The 20857-nt window shown below is 49.6% G+C and overlaps 1 pseudogene; it reads right to left on the bottom strand.

The window, feature by feature from the left end:
• Positions 1-322: 322 nt before the first annotated feature.
• Positions 323-1024, bottom strand: LOC131752866 (ras-related C3 botulinum toxin substrate 1 pseudogene; annotated as a pseudogene).
• Positions 1025-20857: the final 19833 nt, after the last annotated feature.

Raw genomic sequence — 20857 nt, 5'->3', positions numbered from 1 at the left:
GCAAATTCTTAACCACTGAGCCACCAGGGAAGTTCCACAAGGTATTTTGACAACTCTTAATCTGAGCAAGCATTGAGGCTTTTGAAAAATAAGGCTTTAAGAAATCTTATCATTTTAGGGCTAAACTTTAAGAATGTGAAAGTTTGAACCCTTACACTTTAAACAAAAAAAAAACCTAGAAATTACTGATTGGTTCAAAATGGTTTTATGGAAAAACTAATCTGTAACAAAAGCTTGGCATTGAGTGCGAAGGCTCCATGGTTTGAGCAAAGCATAAAAAGTTTCCCAGGGGACGGGACAGAGCAGGAGAGGGCCCGGACGTTTACAACAGCAGGCATTTTCTCTTCCTCTTCTTGACAGGAGGTGAGCAGAGAAGCACTCCAATAGCCCCATCAAACACTGTCTTGTGGCCTTGCTGCGTGAGCACCGCTGAACACTCCAGGTGTTCTACAGTCCTGATCTCCTTCACCATGGCTAAGCCCTGTGGGTAGGTGATGGGAATCAGCGTCTTCTCCTTCAGTTTCTCAATTGTGTCTTTATCATCCCTACGATCAAGTTTCCTCCCCACCAGGATGATAGGAGTCACATGATGGGACAATGGTGTCACACTTCAGGATACCACTTTGCACATTTTCCAGTGATGCAGGACTCACAAGAGAAAAGCAAATGGAGAATACACCTGTTTGTGGATAGGACAGGGGATGTAATCTGTCAGAATCTTCTCGTCCAACTGTATCCCATAAGTCCAGATTCACTAGTTTTCCATCTACCATGACTCTGGCAGAATAGTTGTCAAAGATAGTGGGCATATATTCTCCAAGAAATGCATTGATAACTGATAACTGATCCGTAGGCAAGTTTTCCCTGTAGCTCGGTCTCCCCCTACCACACACCCGACGGCCTGCACCGGGGCCGCTCGCCGAGCTGGGTGGCAGCCGCGGGTAGCGGCCACCACCCAAAGCTGGGGAAAATTGCAGAGAAACAGGAAATGCGGAGCACTCACAGCCAGCCTCCCCTCCCCCATGCTGGCACCCACTGCACCCAGGCTCCAGGGTGGGGCTCCACATTTTCTGGAAAAAATTCCTTGAGTATGTGCCCCAGCAGAAGGAAAACAGAATCCAAGGAAAAGACAACAGATTCAAGAAGCCATAGAACTATAGAAGTAACCCAGGAGAACAATGAAAAGAAATACCAGTAGCACAGCTGTGTAGCTGGCCTAATGAGAAATTAGCCCCAATCAGAACGAGAAATCAGAAGAGCCTGTGAAGAACAACCTCGAAGAAAAGCATTACCCAGTCCTCTGAGGAAGACGCTAGGATGCTAAGTGCTGTCATGGAATTAAGGCATGCAGCACTTCTGAGCAACAAGGATCTGAGCAACAAGGATAAGAAAGGTAATTAGTGACTCCGGGAAAAGCAGTGAACGGTACCTGAAAGTCATGGCCCAGATAAAATGTGAGCTAAATTGTGGCATGATTTTGAGCCACCAAAGAGGTACAGGAAATTGTGCTTTCTGATCCCACAGAGCCAAACTGCCATTGGTCAGGTAATGTGGGAAGAAGCAGGTAACTGTTGAATGCTCGGGGCTCACACATCATCTGTTTGGGTTTGTGTCGGGAGTAAGTGATAATTATTTCCTCACGATGTGTTTGTTCTTTTTGAAAGTGATTGAATACTTCCGTAATTTCTCTTGACAAACTATCCTAACAGTAGGCTTACCTCTTCTTTAAAAATTATTTTTGATTTAAAAATATGTATGTAGACAGATGAGTTTAGTCTGTTTGTTTAGAGATAAGTTGTACCTTTTGGTTTTTCCCAGAGAAATGACTAAGTTCTACCTAAACTAACAACCACTGAGAAGCATATAGTTAAAAGAAAACATCACAACATCAACCTCTCAATTCAAGTTAAAAAAAGAGAGAAAATTATACAAGGATTAACATCTCTTATTCTGAAGAAAAATCTACTTGAAGTTCCGTAGTGCTTTCTAATTTTAGTGTCTTCTGTTATTGTCCAGTGAAAGTAAATTTTATATGTTTTCCTCAATGTTAATCATCATCTCTGGGTAATGAGATTTTAGGATACTGGCAGATTTGGGTTTTCTTTTTTTATATTTTTCTGAATTTCCACATTCAGAATCTACCATAAACTTGTATGATTTTTATAGTAAAAAAGAAAAAAGAAAGTAAAATGGGAAGTAGAGCTATATACATTTTGATGTAGAAATATGTCTAGTATATATTTATAAACCAAAAAAATCAATTGGTGAGCATGACGTAGTGTGTGTGTGTGTGTGTGTGTGTGTGTGTGTGTGTATGAAATCTGGAAAGATAATTGTTGTCACTAGGGAGTGGGGTATAGGCGCTGGCAGGATGAGAGGCAGGGGGTCTATCATATTTATTTTGGTTTTGTTCTGAGCCGTATATCTTTTTTTTACAGTGTGTACATAGTAATTTAATAATTAAAGACATTTCTAAAAGCACTGGTGGAGGGAGGCCAACCCCTGAGCTTCCAAGGACACAAGCATACTCAGTCCCCTCCCGCTCTAGTGAGCAGCCATGCTGAGAAGAACTATCTCTCTTTCTTCCTCCAGGCCAAAGAACCCTCCAGAAGGAGAGGCCGTTCCACGGTAGACAGAGAAACACATCCAGGCTTGACCTACATAACTGCTGCCCAGTGGGCTCTGGCTGAGGGGACCCATGACAGGAAGACCTGATGCAGACAGAACATGCACCCACGTGCCTGGCCAGAGACTGGAGTCAGCCTGGGAATGTGGTCCACGTGTGGACTGGAATCCGGAAGGGAGATGCCCACTGTTCAGGTAGGCAGTCGGCGTTGGGGCATCTGTCAGAAGATAGCAGGCTCACTCCTTCTCAGTCTGCACACCGTCCCTGGGCCTTCCCATCTACTCCGAGGGGTTGGTGGTAGATAGCTACGTCTTTATTCTCAGCGCTTGTCGTCTCTCTCTGGGCCTTCAGACCTAGATATCAAAGTATCTTCGGAACGACCCCACCTGACATCCCCACAGGCATCTCAGACTCAACCTGCCCTAAACTGAGCACGGCCTCCAGCCTCCAGGCCCATCCTCTCCCTCTGTGACTTGGCCAGTGCCACCTCCGTCCCCCTACTACACAGGCCAGAAATTGGCAGTCATCCTCTCCTCCCTCTCCCTGCCTCCCACACCCAGTCAGTCACCCACTTCTAATTCTCTCTCATCCTGGAACAAACCCACTTCTCCCCCCGCTTCCTCCAACAGCGTCACGGGGCAACTGCCAACCTGGCAAACGGTCCTTCCACGCCCACCCCAACTGCAGTCCCATCACGGGCTCCCTTCCTCCCGCCTCTTCTTCCCAGAGCGCCCTGCTGAGCCAGGCAGGTCTGTTCCTGATACTCCCCTGCTCACAGACCCTTTGAAGGCACCCCGCAGCTCTCGGTTCCCAGTTCTCTCCTTGACTCAACAAGCAAAGGTCCCGCATGTCTGGCCGCAGCTATAGCTACCCCAGCCTCATCTCTTACCGCCTCCCCTCACATGAGACCAGCCAGGTGAATGTCCTTCATTCTTTTGAACCTTCCACACACTCACTCACCTCTGGCCTTTGGACTGTATCCTATCTGCTGTTCTCTCTGCCTGGGACAGTCTACCACTTTCCTCTCTTCTCTTCACTACTCACCTGCCAGATCCCCGTTCAGGTGCCTTGGGAAGCTTGGCTGGATCAGGTGTCCCTCCTATGAGCCCATAGTACCTTATACATTTTCCCTTGGTGCACAGATCACAAGGTATGATGATTGACTTCTTAGTACATCCATATCCCATGCTAGACTGTTACTGGGGGCATCCTTCATGAGCGCTCTGTTGGGTGGATGAGTGAGTGGATGGGTGAGTGGATGGATGGATGGTATTAGATGAATGGGTGGGGTTAGCTGAATGGTTGAGGTTAGATGGGAAGGTGACTGCACGAGTGAATGAATGACTTAATGAATGAATGTATAGCCAGGAACTGGTCAGACCCCTGCAGAGCTTGGTGAGCCTGAGGTAAATGGCAGGTAACTAGCGAGCGAGGTCCATGAACAAAGGCGTGGATCTAATTGTTAGATTTACCCAGACAATGCTGTATTTCAGAACCTACGATGGTGGCTACTGAACCACCAACTTGCCCCAGTCTCATACAGATCCTAGGGGCTAGGAACTAGGGTATGGGGGCAAGTGCCACATTTACACATGGAGGCCAAATAGGATCAGGTGACATGGAGTCAAATCCCAGTCCCCAGTTTCTCACTGAGTTCCCTGAGTTGAGTTACTATCCCCTCCAGACTTCAGTTTCCTTTCTGGAAAATGGGTGGTAATTAATCCTACCTGTCTGAAGCCAAGTCCCCAGAAGCATACTGGGAGTCAAGGAATAATATACAAGTGATTTATCAAGAAAGAACTCCAGGGAAGACCAGAGGGCATGGGGCTCAGGGTGGGGAGGGAGGAAGGCAGGCAGGGTGGTGAGTTCCAGCAAAGTCCCACAGAGGAGGTGTGAGATGGGGGTACAGGGCCACAACCCACCCCCGCCAGGGATTAGGGGCTCTCTGCACCCAGGCAAGGTGACTTCAGTAGCTCACAAGTAGTTCTCCAAAGATAGTCACAGGTGCTGGCACTCAAAAAAAAAAAAAAAAAGTGGTGACAAGGAACCTGAAGGTCATCAACAAAATCCATAGCATCACTTCACCTCGCTCCCATAGGGAAAAATGAGATGAAAGGTGTAAAGCTTTATCACTGTACCTAGCACATAGCAAGCAACGAAATATAACTATTATTATACAAAACCCCATAACTTTACCAAGTGTTTAGTGAGTGGCATGTCCTTGACTAGTACTGGGCTAAGGAAGAGGGACCAGTGTCTAGAAGCCCTCAGAGCAGCCCTGCTGGAAAATGACAATCTCTCTTTCTATTTGATGCAGTAAAAGACCCAGAATTGTCAGAAGCTGCTGTCAGCCAAAAAAAAAAAAAAAAAAAATTGTATATGCAATTAATTAGGCCTCTGCTTCAGTGCTGTGTTCTCTCTGTTTGCATTCATCAGCTTAGTATCCAATTTTTTAGCTGAGAAGGCGGGCAGCAGGTTTCTGAGATATTTTTTGCTAATGGGCTGAAATATTACACCCATAATTATAGCCTGGCTGCATATTTTTTTCTTTTGCTCATTTTGTTCAGCGTTGCAAACATTGTATCTGATTACAGCCATTCATGTCTTCTTTATGAAATAGGGTTTATCACACTCCGCAGAAGGGATCAGTGGCTCTGGAGAAATTATCTAGGCTAACAACACTTCCCGAGTCCCTGCGGGTTTGATGCTGCTGGATGCCGCCTCCTTGGATGGGGCAAGGTGGGAGGGAGAGAGACTGGGACCAGGAGGATGGAGACAGCCCACGCCTGATACCCTCCACCAGCCTGTTCATTTTTCTCCAGCACCCCAACCTACGCCCCATCCCCAGCACCCTTGACCTGCTGTGTTTCTTTTCCCATAGCGCTTGTCACTTTCTAGCTTCACATTTATTGTCTGTCTCCTCCCATGAAGGCCAGGGGATTGGGAGAAGGGAATGCCACTGGTGGGGTCTGTTTTATTCACTGATGTGTCCCAAGCTTTCAGAAGAGTATGGTTCCCAACCAGGGGTAAGTTTGCCCCCAGGGGACACTTGACAATGTCTGCAGACATTTTTAGTTGTCACAATTGGGAAGGGGTGCTACTGGCATCTGGTGAACGTGGGCCAGGGGTGCCACTCAACACCTTACAGTGCACGAGACGGTCCCTCCCACTCCACAACACAGAACACCCCAGTCCAAAGCACTGATAGTGCTGAAGCTGAGAAACCCTGTAGCAGACAATCAATAAATATATGTTGGGTGGGAGGCTTCAGTGAGAAGAGAGTGCCTGCTAGAGGGGATCTATTTCACAGAGGGTGCTCATGGGAAGCCCCTCTGAGATGCAGACACTTGGTTGGAGAACTGAATGAGGTGATGGGGCCAGCCATGTAGGGGTCCAGGGAAAGCACTTTCCAGGCCGAGGAGCCAGCCAGTGTGAAGGCCTCACATCAGAAACGAGGTCAGGGTTTTCAGGATGCCACAAGAAGAACGATGTGTCTAGGAACGGCGGCGGGGAGGAGGTAATGATGCATGAGGTGAGGGAGGAGAGGGGGGCAGGGGACAGACTGTGTCCACTGCAGACCACAGAAGCAGTCTGCATGTTGCTGTAAGTGAAGGATGAAGCCATGTGGTGGAGTAAGGGACTAATATGAACTAATTTTTAAAAATAAATTTATTTATTTAGTTTTGGCTGCATTTGGTCTTCGTTGCTGCATGCGGGCTTTCTCTAGTTGCAGAACCAGAGCTTGAACCCGTGTCCCCTGCATTGGCAGGTGGATTCTTAACCACTGCGCCACCAGGGAAGCCCAATATGAACTAATTTTAAAAGAGCACTCTTGTCCCACATGGGGTATAGTGGAAGCAGAAAGACCAGTTAAGAGATAACCGCAGTGGCTCCAGCTAGAGGTGTGGGCCTGCATTAGAGGGGCAGCAGAGGAGGGGTGAGAAATGGGTGGTTTGGAAGGCAGAGCCACAGAAGTTGGATGTGGAAAAGGGATGACCCTTAGGTTTGGAGATGGAGAAAGGTAGAGAGGGAGGGAGGGGAAATGGATGATCCAAGGTTGCACAGTTAGTTAGGGACAATCCAGGCTAAATTCCAGATATCTTGGTTTTCAGTCTGATGTTCTTTACCCCTCATCACGTGATTCTTGTGGACCAGCCAACATTCCCCTTGAAATCCCCAAACATTTGGTGTAAACCCTGTAAGGGATATGAAAAAAACCTGCCCCACCTCCAGGAACTTATACGCTAGGGAAGGAGACAGACACACAAACAACTGGGACAAGAGATGGGCTATGAATGTTAAAACTGAGATCAAAACGATGGCCAGTAGAAGCACAAGGAAACAGGAGATGGAAACCCACTGGGGAACTGGGAAGTAACTTGGCTGGGAAGGATGGGTGGAATTTAAGGATATTCAATGGCCTAAAATTTCTGAAACAGCAATCACCTCACTCCGGAGATACAGATGTTTCAGATTCCTGATGACCCTGGCAACATCTGCATGGCAGGGTAACAGTGAGTCAAATATTGATGCATTCCACGTCTCTCACAGGACAGCTGAAGAGTTCCAAGGGAGAAAGGACCTAACACAGTTCAACTCACAAGTAGGAACTCAGTAGATTATGGTGATCACAATGGTGAGTAGATTGACACCTGTGATGTCCACTTAATTGGAGACGTGTACTTTTTACTGTGGTTGTATTGGGACAATGATGGTGAACTGAGGAAGATGATGTTCGTGATGATGTTATTGAAAATGTTGGCAATATCAGTAATTCTCTGTGGATGGTGAGGTTAGTGATGGCTCAGATAATCCTGCTTTTTACAATATTGATTATGATGTGGATGTCGACTGGGTTGGTGACGGTGACCATAATATCACTAGTGACCATAATGAGGTTAGCAGTGATGTCTGTATTAGCACTGACTCCTAAAAGACAATTTTGATAGTACTGATACGTATCACTTATGACATCAGTATGGACTATATTGATGGTGACAGTGACAGTATTGCTCATGATTAATGATGGCGTTCATATTAAAACAACATTGGCGATAATGAGATTGGCAACATCGGTTCTGATATTGGTGATATCAACATTAGCAATAATGTTGATTCTGGTGATGATATTGGGAGTGATTAAAAAGATGATGCTGGGTGATTCAGTGATGCTGATGTAGAAGATGATGGTAATGCTGACAATGATGAGAATACTTGTGATAACGATGCTGTTGATACATAGAATGGTGGCTGAAAGCTTATTTTGGAGCCAAACCTACCCTAGTTCAAAGCCGAAGTCTGGCACTTACTACTGTGTGCCGCTTTGGGCCTCAGTTGCCTCATCTATTAAATGAGGATGATTATAACGGTGCCTATTTTCTAGGATTGCTGGGAGGGGGAAATCACATCCTGCGTGTGAAATGTGGCATATAGAAAACAGTCAGTGAAATAAGCATGATGAGGAGGAGGATGGCGGTGGTGAGAAGCTCCTGGAGATAATGGCATTGATGATTCTCTTGATGGTGCAATTAAAGATCATTTATTGGTGATATTATTTCAGTGATTTTGATAAGGCTATTGATGGTGAAGAGACTAATCGTTTTGGATTACAATTATGATGGATGCGAATGGCATGGTGAAGTGTTCAAACCACCCATCTTGGAATCAAACAGCAAAGGTTCAGTTTCCAACTCCGCCTCTGACATTCCATGTAACATTGGCTGCATCTCAGCAGGTTAAGGCTGGAAGGCCACCTCCTCATCTGACAAATGAGGCAATTCAGGCCCAGAGAGATGAGGTGACTTGCCCTTTCTCCTCCAGCTGGATAGTGTGGCAAAGCTGGGGTGGGAAGCCAGGCATCCTGGCAGCCAGTTCAGTCCTTTTCCCTCCCCGTCATATTCAGTCTCTTTGGAAGGGAGCTTAGATTCCTTTACTGTGTGGGTGTATGCACACATGCGTGGGTGCACACGTATACATGTGTGTGGATGTGTTTTCCTGGACATTTTCCCCGAAGCACATAATAGCAGAGCTGCCAGCCCAATTTTCAAAGAGTCATTTTGTGAGAATCAGGCTCCAGGTGTCCCTCTGTAATCTTTTTCCTCTCCCCCAGCGAGCAGAGGATTGGCTCTGGCTGGACAAGGAGCTGAAATGGGTAATATTTGCCTAGTTTTTAATGTCTGGTGTCTATAGCTTGCACTTCCATCATTCTATTATATTGATGACAGGCAGGCCCAAGCCACAGAGAAGAAACAAATTACCTAATAAATCAAGACCCCAGGATCTAAAGTGGACAGTGTTATTAGTCGAGGGGAGAGAGGGATGCTAAGTGATAGGTACGGCTGCCTGTGAAAACGGTCCAAGCAGGGAATCATCTGTCTATTTCTCCATAAATAATTACACACAACTGATATGCATCTGAGACAGAACATGATATGTTATTATTAACTAAACAGTGGGAGGGAGACAGCGTCAGGAAGGGAGAGGGGGAGCGTGTCGAGGAAACCAGAGCAGCGTTTGTGATGCTGGGCTTTGGCAAAGGCAGGAGGGATGTGATGACCTCAGAAACTGCAATCCAAAGGGGCCGGGACCCTTATCCCGGACAGAGGTGGGAAGCCAAACAATATGGCAAAGAGGATGAGGGGAAAAGTGAACTAACAGATATCGAGTCCCTACGGCATCCCAGCCCCTGTGGCTCAGTTCTGCTCACCCATTACTTCTCAGTCTTCACAATGGCCATTTAAGAATGCAGCTTCTGGGGCCATATCGCCTGTGTTCAAAATCCCAGCCTTGTGGGGTCCTGGATTAGTTATTTAACCCCTCCAGCTCTCCACTTCCCCCTCTGTAGAGCGGTACAGTCATAAGAGTGCCAACATCACAGACTTGTTGTGAGCATTAAATGAGTTAATGCTCACAAAGCGCTTAGAACAGTGCCGGATGCACAGTAAACACGATATTGTAAGCATGTGTTAAATAGATTGTCATCCCTATTTTACAAATGGAAAGCATGAGGTTCAGAGGGGAAGCAACGTGTCCAAAGTTATACAGAACAAAAGTAAAAGTGGCATTTCAACCCGTATCTAGTCAACTCTGAAATTCATACTCTTTCCCCTACCTAGGGGTGAGCAAACTTTGTAAGGGGCTAGACAGAAAATATTTTAGGCTTTGTGGGCCAGAGAGTCTCTGTTCAACTACTCAACTCTGCTGTCATAGCTTGAAAGCAGCCCCAGGCAATCTGGAAAGGAACAGGTGTGACTGTGTCCAATAAAACTTTATTTATAAAAATGGGCAACAGGCAGGTTTGCTGACCCCTGCCCAACACTGTTCTTACAACTTACCTAAATGGTCTCCCTCTCCAAGGAGACAGTTGTAAATACCTGAACTCTGTACTAAAGGGGTAGGCAATTTTCTCACCCTACTCATTCCAGGCCCCCCTGCAGGCACAGATCACAAAGGGCTGGGCCCCCTCCTGCCCCGTACTCACCACCAACCCCCACCCCTTTGGCTCCTTTGAACATCCTGTGTGTTGGTGGAGGGGGCGGGGCCCGGGGCCCCCAGCCGGCCAGGCAGAGCTGTTCGGCCTGGAGAAGATTGTATTTTCAGAGAGCAGTGCCCGGAGCCAGGAAGCAGCCCTCTTCCAAGCCTCTGTGGGCTTCTCCTAGAAGCCCCATGATAATCTTTTGTGGGCTGTTAATAAGCAAGTTGAACCCCATAATCACCCACTGCTTAGCTTCCTGGCTTTAATTTCCATGGAGGCTGGAGAAACAGTGGCTAAGGGTTTTGCTTCCAGACAAAAGCAGCAAACATTTACCCCACAGACATCTCGAAGCAGGGCTGGCACTGCCCCACATGGTCCAGGCTTACGGCTCCTGCACACGCAGGCTTAAGGGGCCGGGCTGAGTGAGAGCTGCACACACCGCCCCGGAACCCAGCCAGCAAGCTCTAGAGACTTGGGAACAAAAGCAGCTCTGCGGGTGCTTCCAGAGTCTTCTTGGGAAGGCATCTCAGCAAAAGGCTGGGGGCTTCCCCAGCTCCCCTCCTCCCAGAACTCACTCCTGCTCTTTCTGACGCTCCTGTTTGGGGACCACAGATAGACCCCCTGTGACCTCATCCTTTCCCCCACATTTGAGATCATGTTCGTCAGGCAGATACTTTAGTATTGATATTTCAGCAGGGCCAAATTACCTTTGGGTCAGCCTCAGTGGCCCGGTGGCCCCCTGCTCCATTAGGAAATCTCCTGGTGATCTCTCTGCAGTGGGGGACGCCACTCTAGGGGGGGTGGGGATACTTGCATATTCTTTTCAGGCCTTTTACAAAAACAAAAACAAAAACAAACAAAAAACCAGTGGCTCGCTAGTTCTGAGCCGTGGGCAAGTACCTGAGCCTGTCTGAACCTCTGTCCCTTGTCTGGAGTGTGGTTGGATCCCAGGTCTGCCACAGCCTGCGTGGTCTCGTGTGAGTCACCCTGTTTCTCTGAGCATAAAGCCCCTCCTCCTTAAAGTCGGCTGATGATCCCTGCCCTACCTACCTTTATACCTACAGTCCTGCAAGGATGAAAGAGAGATTGGGGGGAAGGCAGCATTTTGTAAATATATAAGACAATGTAGTGAAATCATGGCTCCATAGAATGAATGTAGACTGTGTGTACCTGCCCCATCCGGGGGTTTTGCATCAGTTTCTTCAAGGCAGGATGCCCCGCGCAGGCAACAGTCCTGTTACTACATACGTCGTGGCCAAGTGCAGGCATTGGAGATGGCATTGGGGCTGAGGCTGGCAAAAGACATCCTGTCCCTTCTGTGATGGCTCAGCAGCGGGGTCCAGCTGACCTTGCAGAGTGGCCTTCAGTCATGGTGTAGACATCAGGGGCTAGTAAATGGCTTGTCAGACCCCAGAGCAGGGAGCACTGGACAGGAGTAAGGAAACGGCATTCCTGAGCTGCCTCTCTCTGGTCTTCAATACTCGTTAATTCCTTCATCCAACAACTTGACCTGAGCATCCATGGTGGGGGTAGGCCTTTGATCGCGTGCCTGGGAAATCGAGAGAAATAGCCCATTCTCTGCTTTCGGGGAGGCAGGTAGACAAGTATTAAAAATGCCATATAAGTAATTCCATTAAAAAACACGCTCGGGGGCAGAGGAGACACTGGCAGCAGAGGGGAGACAGGGAAGGATTAGGCAGTGGGGGGTGGGGAGAGGGCCCCGGACCCATGACACTTGATCTCAGTGGCCCTGGGCAACATCACTCCCACTCCATGGGCAGCCATCAGTAAAGAAGCATTGCTCATGGCAGCCCCGCCTTCTCTCCTGGGGTGTTGCCAGCATCCACCGAAACAGAGTAGAGGCGAAGTGAACAAGGAGCGGTGTTACAAGCGAGAAAGTCACTAGGCAAATTTGAGAAGCAGACCTCCTTCTGGCCATCTGGGCACCCACAGCCCTTGTGCCAACCTTGGCCTCTCAGTGTTCCAACCCTGCCAAGCAGGTCCCAAGCTCTGAACATCTCTTTCTCCACCCACCCCAGTGTTCAGATACCACCAATGTAGAATTTCAGCGTTCAAACCAATTCGAGAATTGCCTAAAGGACAGTTAGTTGCCTTAAGTCTAAACGCTTGGGGAAAGTGGGGTCCCATGAGGGTGAAGGACTTGTCTTAGCTCATTCATCCAGTCAGCAGTGGGGAGGAGATTAGAATCGGGTTTTCCTCTCCCCAACACATGCTACTTGCAGGGTGCCCCTTCTGTCCCTAGCCATCGCCTCCTGCCTGCAATGAATTGAATTGTATGTAACTGATAAATTATGCAAAAGGGCACCTGGCAGTTTTCTGAAATGTTGGGAAGCTTCAAGGCAGCCCCTGGGGACACAGTCTAATTTTATGGAAACCTCACACTCTGTCTGGCCTGTTTTGTGTAAGTCAGATCGATATAACAAGACTCTAGGGAGTTGACTTGATTTCTAATTTTATTCTCTAGGTGAGCTGAACGAGATGCAACTGTAGTGAGTGTGCTGTCTGGGGTGGGCAGTGAAGAAAAATGCCTCTTCGTCTGCCTAATGGATCATTTCTCCAGTCGGACTTCTCTGCTTCAAAATCCAAGCTTCTCTCCTTTGGGCAGAGGGGTCGTGTGTCAAGTACAGGGAGCAGGCCGTGGAAAGGGAGACTCCACATCCCTTCAGCAGGTAAACCCAGAGCCTTGCAGGAAGGAGGAACTCTGGACCAAGGGATACTGACTATCCTGCTGAGGACACCCCAGCCCAGCCCCAGGGATAGGCTATAGCAACTTTTATTTTTGAGGTTCCAACTCAAAGAGCTTCCATATCCCCTCCCTCAAGCCTCCTTGGCTAAGCTAAGTGATAGACCAGAACATTCACGGGAACTCTACTGAGAATTAAAGCCCAATGGAAGGGTGAGCACTTGTGATGAACTGCCTTCCTCCCATCGTCCAGGGGTGGGATCCTGTTATCTCCCCAGAACCAGCAGGGATTGTTGCAGCCCACGAGGGAACACCGGAAGCAGGTGAAAAGGAGCCATTGTGTTGAGCACCTGCTATGTGCCGGATACTTTAATATTCACAACAGCGCCAGGAGGTAGATGTGATTATCCCTAGTTTACAGGTAAGGAAACAGGCCCTGCAGGATGGAGTCACTTCCCCAAGGTCACAGAGCTACTCAGTGACAGAATCTAGGATTCTAACCCAGGTCCCTCTGACACCAAAGGCCACCCTCAGTCTTCCGTTCCACATAGGATCCCTTGGGGAGAGGGACTGCTCCTTGCACAGATCAATACACAGCCTCTTCCTCGGGTACCCAGCCAGCTCAGGGGTTAGCCACGCCCCTTCCAAGCGAGGGTGTGGCTTCTTCTGAATTCCATATGATGATAATTGTAGATTCAAAGAACAGCTCCCTCCCTCCAGTCTCCCTTCTCCTCCCAGCGCATGCGTACACACACACACGCACACGCACATGCACACGCACACATACACACACCCCACCCTGACATCCCCCAGCCAGTGAGAACCCAGACAGGGTACAGCATGTCATGGCCTAGGAGTCAGGAGACCCAAGCTGGGACCCAGGGCCACCACTAATTGTGCACATGCCCTCCAGGCATTATTCTGCCCTCTCTGAGCCTGTTTCTTCACCTGTTAAATGCAGGCAACCCCATCCCACCTACTCCCTGGGGTTGTCTGAGGGCCATGGGGTAGTGGGCATGGCAGCACTTTAAAAGCCATGGCATTTAAACAACCTAACTTACCACCTAAAAGAATTAGAAAAAGAAGAACAAACAAAACTTAAAGGCAGCAGAAGGAAGGACATAATAAAGTTAAAAGTCATGGGGTCTAATCACAAAGCAATAACAATGACCTGCACATCTTTGCTCTGGCCCAGGCTGCACTGCGTGCGTCTGAAGTGTGACTCTGTCACTGTGACTCTGTCACTGTTGAAGTGTGACTCTGCCACTGTTGTCCACAGTCACTAACCACTTTTTAAGGCCTTAGTGCTCTGTTCCACACCCCTACCACTCAGTGTTCATTTGGGGGGGGTCAAGGAGGCTAATAAATAACACTCCCCCATCCCCTTTCAAGTCCAGAATCCATAAGAGAGGGTCCAGGAGGCAAGTGATGGAAACCAAAATGTCTAAATTGACAAAGCCAGTTGTGGCTTAGAGGGGTGGCCACAGTGTTTCCTAATACTTCCTTCTGAAGGAACCCCTAAAAAACTTCAGCCCCTGTGCCCCCGTGCAGAGACAGCCCCAGCCCAACTAAGGAGATCAGATCACAGGCCCCTCCCCACAGGCAGGCAGGGCTGGAAGCCAGGGCCAGAAGGGGCCAGCCGGGGATGTACATTTCCCTTCCAAACTCTCCAACTCCCCAATCTGGCATGTGCTCACTCTCCAAGGAAACAGTGGCCAGACAACGGTGCTCCTAGAAAGACCGACCTTTCCAATTTGCCCAGGACTGTCTCTGTTTTAGCACTAAAAGTCCTACATCCCAGGCAAGCCAGAGCGGTCAGTCATCCCAAGAGGTCCCCTAACATTCTAAAGACCCCCCCATGAACCAGCTCTCACCAGAGGTTTCCTGCCCAGAGGTTCCCAGCCCTCCAAGGGTAGTCTAGGTCGGCTGCTGGACCAGGCCACCCCAGGCTTCGAGAGCCCGGTACTCCCAGTGTGGCCCATCGTGGCTTCTGACCGATCCCTGGAAACCTGGGCAATGTAGACCCTGCTCAGGTCCCAGCCCACAGGCCTTCCCTGGGTGGTACCCAGGAAGCCGCTGTCCAGCACGGCTCCCAGGCATCACTGCTCTGGCCAGGCTGGTCTGCTCACTGTGCCCTTTGGGCTCACATCATTCTTGCCCAGGCATCTGTCTCCCTGCCAGCCTAGTGGCAATACTCCTCATCCCCTCCAGCCTAGACAGCACCTCTGGGGTGACACACCTCATCTCCCGTGAGCCTCCTGACCACCCCGGGTGGGACAAGACAGGACAAGGGTCATTGTCCCCTTGGACCAGAGAACAAAGGGAGGCTTGGCCACCGCCCTCGGTGTCACAGCCACTTGGCACAGTCGGGCCTCAGACCCCAGTCTTCCTGCCTCAGCAATTCCTGTCCTCATGACCCAAGAACAAGGAATGGGAAGGGAGAAAGGTGACCAGGGAGATAGATGGTTTAGGGAGGGAAATCAGTCCTTGACTTACTATCTAAGCAGAGCCATGAGCAGGGAGTACAGCCTCTCTGAACCTCACTTTCCCCATCTGTAAAATGGATCAGCATTCCACCTCAGGAGGCATCAGGAGTACTGGAAATCTTTGCCTGGGACTCGGCTCTTCTTGACAATAACCCTGGGTCCTTCTCAGTTGCCCTGCCTCTGGTCCCCTCAGGCTCTCCCAGACCACATGCCCTCCCAGCCCACCCCACCCATGGGCCCTTCCACCCCGGATCACAGCTGGATTGAGAGCCAGGTTCCAAGTATGTGAGATCACTGGTTGTGTGAATTTTACAAGTCACACACTGTATTAAGACACCCAAGGGCTCTAGGGGAGTAAAGCCACACCCCCTCTAGGAAAGACGGGAGATAAACCTGGAGGGTGGCACCTCTGTCATCAGTCACCTGGGAGTCCTGAGGTAGGTCTGAGAGGAGCCACTGGCATTTAGGAGCTGCTACCTGATGGCATTGAGGCTGATTTATTAGTTGTTTTCCCCTCTGCATCCAACTCAGGGCCAGGCTCTGGGGAGTGAGAGGGAGGAGGGGTTATCAGCCAAAATCATTCAGCCACAAGCCATGAGGTGCAGTCTATGCACTCACTAGGCCTCAGTGGAGCAGGGTCAGGGATACAAGACCCAGGGGATGCGGTCTCCATCCTCAGGGGGAAGCCCAGGAATGATGGAAGAACTTCTGGGCTGGAGGCTTTCCACGGGAGTTCCCAGGGCCTCTAAAAGGGTGTTGAAAAGATGTCAGTCTTTAGAGGATCTTTTGCTGTCAGAGCCGAGGGGCTTTCACACAACATCAACCTAATAGCCATCTGCAAGGAGGGAGGTGGGGACTTTAACTGGGGAGGGGGCGGGGCAGGGTGGTGTTTGCACGGGGACCCTTAACCCCATCTGGAAGGGGAGGGAGAAAGGAGAAAGCGCTGGACCAGATATGGTCCAGTGTGGTAGGGCCTGGCTGTTTGTGACGTTCTCAGTAATATTATTCTGAGATTTTATATTGTGAAACAGAATCCGCTTCAGCCCCTTCATGGAAACCAAGATAGTATTGGGACAGGGGCTTAGATCACACAGGGGAAATCTGGCACTTGACCCAGACCTCTCTGACCTCAAGCCCCCCTCTCAGCACACCCCACTGCCTCTACTTCTCTGTCCCAACGATGGGGACAATCACACATCCATCCTACAGATTCTGAGCCATCACACTCACTGGCCATTGCAGTGGTACGCACGCTAGGAGCTGTTGAGCAAACAGTGTTGGAATCACACCTCCGAGGGCTGGGCCACCCCTTACCCCCTGAGTCAGCAAGAAGGCAGACTTGAGCAAATATAAGAGAGGGGGCTTCAGGGAGACAGCAAGAACCGAGCAGCTGACGCCTCACAGCTGGGAAACAGGGTGGGGCAGAGCTTGGTCTCAAGCAAGAATCCTGCTCCACGCATCAGCGCCTTACAGACATCCTTCTTCCTCTGCCCCTCCCACCTCTTGTTTTACACTCATTTTCATATTTGGCTCTTTACCTCCAGAATCATCAGTTATCTCCAAAGCCAGAGAGCATCATCCATCATCCTCTCTCAAGGGGAGGCCCCGGATCCACTCCCTCCCGCTCCCCCTCCCCCTGGCTCTGGGCCCTCCCCTCTTCTGACATCTCTGTGAATCCACCCCGGCTTTGCAGATTTAGCGTCTTCCGCTCCAGATTGGGCTTCTCCTGTCCTAACCATGCTATCCGAGTCTAGCTGCAGCACTGTCCCTGAGCTTGCTGGCCCTCCTGCCGCCTGCCACCTCAGCAGCTGTGGCCATTGGCTGAGCTCTCCCTGTGATGCCCTGTAAGCTAAGCTTCACCTCGGAGGAGGAAGCAGAGGCCTGAATGCTTGCAGACCGTCATGCTGAAGCAGCCCTCAACCCCAGGCCCAACTTCACCAGCTCCCGAGGACTCTGGTGGAGGGGCAGGCTGATGGGCCCCCAGCCTCATGTGCCCTCCTGTCTCGTCTTCCTGACCCTCGGAGGTCAAGTTCAGACCTAGGGAGGTGTCCCCCTCCCCTGGTCCCACCCACTTCCGCAGCTGCCTGTGAAGCCTGGAGAGAGTCCTAGCACTGGAGGCCAGCTCAGACAGGCTCGGGGGAGGGGAAAGGAAACCCGCACGAGTCCAGGGAAAGTCCGGAGGCCCACTTGAGGTGAGGCAGCTGCTCTAAGAGCGCCCTAAGTGAGCTTCAAGAGGGGGAGCGTGTCCTCTGCATGTCCGGCCCATCTGAGAGTGGGAGTGTTCCCCACGGGGAAGGGACAGGGTTTTCAGGGAGTCTGAGGGAAAGAAGCAGTATTTTTGGTGCTTTTCCCGGGAGCATGGAACGTCTGGCTTGGGCAGAGCCCAGGAAGATGTCAGGAACTACCCACCGCATGTGCTTTACATGGGAACCGATCCCATTTCTTGGTTAATGATGTGATAATCCTAGAGAGACGCAAAGACGGGCTTCTCATAAAACAAACTCCCAGCCCTCGGTGAGATCCAAAGGTCAGCTCACACGTGACCAGGGAATCCTTTAGGCTCCAGCCACCTCCTTCCTTTTCCCGACCACATGGCATGCATGGGACAGTGAGTCACCCCGCCTGCAGCAGGGAGCACAGCTCCCTGAAAGAGCGCTGGGCCGAGCGTGCGCCCAGAGCTCTGCTTCCAGGCTCATCGCGGCACACCCCACCCCCAAATGACCACCACAACCTCACAGAATGATTCTTAGTTCCCCCATCAGAATGACACAAGGATGGCACTAGGTGACTTCTAAAGACTCTTCCAGCTCAGAGAGTGCAGAATCTGACCCTGAACTTGCACAGCCCTGAAAATGATGCCTCACTCACCTCACCCTAATCCCTGCCTAAAGGGCCTGTCTGTATTTGAAATTTTGATATTTTGTTCATTATAGATTGCTTTTGCTTCGATTTTGGGTTTGTTCAATTAATAGTCTTCATTTTTTAGAACAGTTTCAGATTTACAGAAAAATTCAGTGGAAAGTATAGAATTCCCATGTACTCCCCTCCTCCTCTGCAGTTTCCCCATTATATTAATCTTACATTAATGTGGTGTGTAGGTTACAACTCATGAATCAGTGCTGAAACTTTAGCATTAAAGTCCCTAGTTTACCATATGGTTCACTCTTGATGTTTGACCTTCTATGGGTTTTGACAAAGGAATAATGACATGTATCCACCATTGTAGTGTCATATAAGTGTAGTTTCACTGCCCTAAAAATCCTCTGTGTTCCACGTGCTCTTCCGTTCATTCTCCCCGCACCCCCCAGCAACCACTGATTTTTTTTACTGTCTCCATAGTTTTGCCTTTTCTAGAAGTCATATATTTGGAATCATACAGTACGTAGCCTATTCAGGCTCACTTTTTCACTTGGTGATATGAATTTAAGGTTCCTCCATGTCTTTTCCTGGCTTGAGAGCTAATTCTTTTTAGCCCTGAATAATATTCCATTGCCTGGATGTACCACGGTTTCTTTATGCATTCACTTAGTGAATGCCTCCAATCCCTGTCTGTATTTGAAATTTCAATATTCTCTTCATCACAGAATTTTTGCATTAATTTTGACTTTAAAAAAATACTTCACTAAAATTGTATTTATCTTGATCACTGAGTTTTGGGTGCCCTTTCAATGTTCTGCTGGGTGAGTGCCTGACTCCTCTCACCCAAGTCCCAGACCCACTCTTACCTCTGTTTGGCTTGAGACCCAGGAGCTGGGAGAAGCCAGGTGAGAGTCAAGTGGAGAGCAGATGCCAGAAGATGTGGTCCCAGCACAGGCTGGCACTGCAGACTTGAAGTCCACTTACTGGAGTCCTAGGAAATGTTGACTGGGGCCCTTTCTTCTCCATCACCTTGGCTACCTCCACATCCCTCACTGCCCCTGGGCTCCTCTCCCTGCCCTCTCTGCCCCAGTCCCTCCTGGATATCCAGGCGAAGCCACATTCTCCCAACAGCTGCTCTCATCACCCGTCTCTCCTCGAGATGCCCCGACTTCTTGGTGCCTTCTGCACCAGTCCAGACTCTTCAGCACACGAGGTACTTGCACAGCCTGCGTCCCCATCCCGCCGGGTTTTCCCAGGGCCTTTCCACACCTGGCACCTTTACTTGCCTCCCCCTCCTGACCCTCGGGCTTTCATTCATGCCAAGTCCCCACCGTGAGGTGCCGTGTTCAAAAAATGGCGAGGTGTTGTAGAAGGTTCCATCTTTTTCAAACCAAGATCTCATTCTTCAAATAAAACAGTTCTCAGAAACCTTATGTGTAAAACAAATCCAGCAGATCCACTCTGCCTGGAGCAAATGGACACGCTCTTTATCCCTGAAGTACTATCCCTGAAAAGTGAGGGAGTCTGGAAAACATGGGTGTGCTAGAAAGAACTGGGCTTTGGAGTTGAAAATCCTGGGCTCAAGCCCTGATATCCCACCTGCATGCTCTGCAACGCTCTCTTGAACGGCATGGACCCTCCTGAGTCGGAATTCTACTGTGCATCTGCCTTGCTCATCACACTCAGAACTTTGTCTGATTGCCCTTCCTTCACCCAGCCATTTACTCAACTAGCATTTATTGAGCACCTACTAGTTCCTCTACCCACGTGCCAGGTATTTTTCCAGGCACCGGGGATGCAGCTGTGAGCCAAATGGACAAATCCCCACCGTCATGGAGGTGACAGTGCAGTGAGAGGAGAGAGATACGAAATCAAGTAAATAAGTAAACTAGAGAATAGTTAGAAGATCATGAGTGCTCTGGAGAAAAATAAAGCAAGCAAAGGGCAATTGAAATACGAAGGTCAGGGAAGCGCACCTGGGGAGATGACACTGGAACCAGGACTTGAAGGAGCCATGGGCACCGCCGGGGATGAGAGTTCCAGGCCCTCAGAGAGAAAGGGCCAAGGAGTGTGTCCGGGTCACTCAGGGACCAGCAAGGAGGCCGCTGCAGCTGGGGCCATCTGAGCAGGATGACAGCTGGAGGAAGTGGAGGCTGGGGCAGTACGGACACCCAGTGTAGGGCCTGGTAGGAACAGTAAGGTCCTTGGCCTTTGCTGAGTAATGAATAGATGGTTTTAGGCAGAGAACCAACAACCTATGACTCAGTTTTTTCAATGAATGCCTGTACTGGAAATTCTCCATTGACCACTCAGACCTCTCCACCTTGTTTTGAGTCCCACAAGGCTGATAGTTATGTGGAGACAAATCCAGATTTTGTGGGGACTAAAGCTTAAACGACTGGGGAGTCTTGTTCAAGAAAAATGACACGAAGTTATAAACATGTGACCTGGGAAGGGGCGCACGCAAGTGAGAGCCTCGGGGCTCAAGCTTCCTTAGCATCGTCCTAAGCTGGCCTTTGACTGTATCTTGGGTGCTCCTTTGCCCTCTGGCTTCCAGTGCACCTTGTAGCCCCACACTGCACACATAGCCACGTGTGTCCTGCAAGCCCCATAAACTTGCTGACCAGCACCCCACTATTTTTTTAGCTATCTGGCTTGACTTTTCTAAGTCTCAGATCCCTTGTGGGTAATATGGAGATAAAACACAC

Source organism: Kogia breviceps, chromosome 3 (genome assembly GCF_026419965.1).
Source record: "Kogia breviceps isolate mKogBre1 chromosome 3, mKogBre1 haplotype 1, whole genome shotgun sequence".
Classification (NCBI taxonomy): domain Eukaryota; kingdom Metazoa; phylum Chordata; class Mammalia; order Artiodactyla; family Physeteridae; genus Kogia; species Kogia breviceps.
The sequence above is the reverse complement of the archived record's forward strand: the minus strand, read 5'-3'. Positions and strand labels throughout refer to the sequence as shown.